General features: G+C 38.7%; 1 long non-coding RNA gene across 1 annotated transcript; it reads left to right on the top strand.

Moving 5' to 3' along the window:
- The first annotated feature begins 2,500 nt into the window (after positions 1-2,500).
- Positions 2,501-3,410, top strand: LOC130915996 (uncharacterized). The gene is made up of 3 exons (XR_009063205.1): positions 2,501-2,643; positions 3,177-3,222; positions 3,355-3,410. It is a non-coding gene; the product is annotated as an uncharacterized LOC130915996 (long non-coding RNA).
- The last annotated feature ends 312 nt before the right edge of the window (positions 3,411-3,722 follow it).

The following is a 3,722-nucleotide window of genomic DNA, read 5'->3' on the forward strand; positions in this document are numbered from 1 at the left end:
GATGACTACTTTTACTTAGTAATATTCTTTTGAAGTAACGCTACACTAACCTGAGTAAATTTTTTGGCTAGACTACCCACCTCTGTTTAAAACTGAGGGCTGTGCTTGTTTGCCAGATTTTGCGTGTTTAACCCTAAAATCTATTAAGATTGAAAAACAATTGGTGTAAGGTATAAAAGTGGTAGAGACCGCCTTATTTTTTGCACTTTAGGTTGAAATTGTGGTGTCTCCCCATCAGAATGGAAATTTAAAGCAAAACAAATCTTTCTTTTTGGAATCACACACAGCTTTCACATTCAAAGAGTGTGCATACTTAATTAATTTGTATAAACTCCCTGTTTGAGAAGGGAACATGTTTGTATGAGGGCAGTCACTTGACTAAAGAATATCTGACCATGACTCGGGGTTTTCCCATGTATACTGTAATCAATTTCAACCTAATAGCAAATGATCATAGAAATTGAGTCCATGGTAGATAATTAAAAGTGGCACCATAAATACCTGCATAGTCATTGTTGTCTATTTGATTGATTTGGTAAGAACCCCACAAGTAGCAAATGAGCAAGCGAGTGATTTACAACTTGAAGGTAAAAGTCAATACTAATCAGCTAATGTAAGAGTGAAGTCTTGTTTTGCCAGAATTTACAAAAAATGATGGCCCCTATGCTTTTTGCTTTTCCACTAGTGCTGTGGTATCGCAGTTCACTGATCAAAATCATACAATATTCATTCATCATTGAAAAAATATATATCTACAAGACCTTTACCTAGCTTGAGAAGCGTTGGTTTCCTGTGATTGCTGCTCAATCTAGCTCACTGCATTGATGCAGTAACAGACTGAATGAGTGCGTTGCCAAATTGCAAAGCTTTCTTATTCTAAGATCAAGCTTCACACTTTAAGAAGTGAGACATATCACCTAGTGGGCCTATTAAAAGATCTTAAAAGTGAACTGCTCATTTCAGACAGTTAAATCACTGAAGTGTTAATTCATTGTAAAAATGCTAGAAAGGAGACATTCACATTGCAGGGTGTAATGCCCATTTAGTATTTTTTTGTTAAATCTGATGTTAATTTTTTGTGCAAAAGCATATGCAACTTGCAATGTGAATGGACTGCATGAATGGACTGCAGCCGCCAAGTATTATTATTATTATTTAAAAAAAAATTTTTTTTAGAAAAAAATTGTCAAATGTTGACTTTGCTGCTGCTTTGGTAACATTTTTTTGGTATGATACTGCGTTGGTTATAAATGTAGTTGCTGCTTCATATTGACTAAGCTGTGCCTCAAGACGTAGGATGAGGGAGCATGGGAGTTTGCCCAAAGTGTTGTGCTTTGTGGACCGGGAGAAGGCATTCAATCGTGTTCCGTGGAGCGTCATGGGGGCGTATGGTGTAGTTCAGTGGTCCCCAACCACCGGGCTGGGGACCACCGCTGGACTGGCCATCGGGCATACCGGGCATTTGCCCGGTGGGCCGATGGCGATTTTGGGCCGGTCCTGATTTTTTTTTTTTCCCCTAACGGCATTAATCACATTTGTACACAAAACTGGTAGATCGGCCCATCAGTCAAGATTGGTTATGGGCTGGACCAATTACAAACGAGGGCCGATGCCCCCTCCCTCTTGATCAGAGGTATCAGATATACATTAATCAGACATACAGAGAGAGGAGATAAACAAAATGGATAACTACAAGAAAAGGAAAGGAGGCGCGGAAAAAATTAGAGATAGAAAGAGACAAGCCCTTCATGCGGATGCCGCTAAATGTGTTAAAATAACACAGATGTTTGCCGGTGGCGGAGCTTCCTCTTCAGCGACAGCAGCAACCGCAGGTTACGATGGCGGGGGTGGCCGTCAGGTGGATGAGGGGAAGGGGAGGCAGGAGGAGAGACCCGCGGCCGCCCGCGGTCCGAGTGGAGGGGAATCTGGACTTCAGGTAAGAAGTGTTGAACTGCAGTCTATCTGGTTCAGATATCAATTAAGCATGGGTGTAGTTTATTTTCATTGCGCTCGCTAACTCTTAACCCCGCCAGTAGTTATAATTAGGCCGTTAAGCAATTTAGCTAGCTGTGCATGCAAACTAACATGATGGGGTTTCTCTAATGCTGGACGGTTTCTATGATGCTATTCTAGTTGCAATTATGTTAGTGCTTAAGTAACTTTATTTTATTAATTTAGTTAGTTAAGTATTATCTCTATTTGTTAGGTAGTTAAAAACTTTATAAGGTCGAGCGGACGCACCGGCGCGTCCGAGCACATAACTTTTTTTTTGTAAGACAACACAGGCAAGATATAGCCTGGTAGTTTCCATTCAAACTTCTGTCAAAAGTGCGAAATCTCAACTATATGACAGTTTATGAGTGGTCTCAATTGGCCAAGTTAAACCATATTTATGATAAGTCGATCACTCCATACTTTTCATGATTATTTGTTTCACCTTTGAAGAGATTGTGCTATACGGTCGTATGATTCAACTGAGTAAAAATACTAGCACTGTGATCATCAGAGCAAGTCCATCAGGTGACATTCTTTTTCACCTCTGTCTCCTTTCACTTTGAAGGTTCCCATGTTTGAGGAAGCATTTGGTGTTGCTGTGCAAAGTGTTGCTGCAGTGGAGGTTCAAGGTTACTGTTTATTGATATGGTGAGTACATTAGTCTGTGAAAATATCACTTAATTACTTCTGCTAAGTTGGTTTGTTTGTGTACGGTATAATTCAAAAAGTTATGGATGGATCTTAATGAAATTTTCAGGAAATGTCCACTCTGGGACAAGGAAGAGATGATTCAATTTAGATTTAGAGGCGATCCGGATCACTGTCTTGATCCAGGATTTTTTTGAAGGATTCTTTATCATTGCAGGATAGGGCGATTTTCAGCATATGTGTATGCAACTCCAAGAAAATTGCCCAGATTGCTTGTAAAAAAAAAAATACAGGACATGGCCATGGTAGCTGCTGTGAAATGACACATTATGATTTGAATTCTGCCAATATTCTGGGTACTGTGATCCAGTACATGAGAAAAATAGGGTCTTATCACATTTTTTTGACACAGTGAGGTAACAGATGAGGGTACAGACATACAAACAGGTCTGTGCTCTCTGAGTGTTTTTATAGTTACAGTCTGTAATTTACACATTTTAATATTCATCTCAACTCTGTGTCCTATTTTTCAGGATCCCATCATACTTTGTTCATTGTTTGTTCAGGAGTTTGCCCTAAGTAAGTACTATATGGAGTATATGATGCAACTATTTTCCAGATTTTTGTAGAAACCAGTACTGTGATCATACAAGTCCATAAAGTGTTATTCTTTATCACTTATCTTCCTCTGTCTCCTTTCACTTTTTAAAGGTCTCCGTGTTTGAGGGCCTATTCTGTGGATATATTTATTTGCACTTTTATTGATGCAGTAAATAAATAGTCTATGAAAAAATCACTAAATCTGTCATTTATTCGTTTTAATATATTCATCAATGATCATGTCTCACCTCTATTCCGTATTAATCCCTGTCCTAATTTCAGGATCCCATTATACGTTGTACATTGTTCAGGAGGTTAACTAGACTATGCAGCCTTTTGATATCCGCTAAGTACTGCATAGAATATTGGGACTGGAAGGTTGGTGTATGTTTAAGTTTATGTTTAAGTATATATACACCAACAAGACAGTGTGAAAGCATTGTCACAAGAAAGTTTGTTTTCATTCATAGGCTTAATTG

Source organism: Corythoichthys intestinalis, chromosome 5 (genome assembly GCF_030265065.1).
Source record: "Corythoichthys intestinalis isolate RoL2023-P3 chromosome 5, ASM3026506v1, whole genome shotgun sequence".
In the NCBI taxonomy this organism is placed as follows: domain Eukaryota; kingdom Metazoa; phylum Chordata; class Actinopteri; order Syngnathiformes; family Syngnathidae; genus Corythoichthys; species Corythoichthys intestinalis.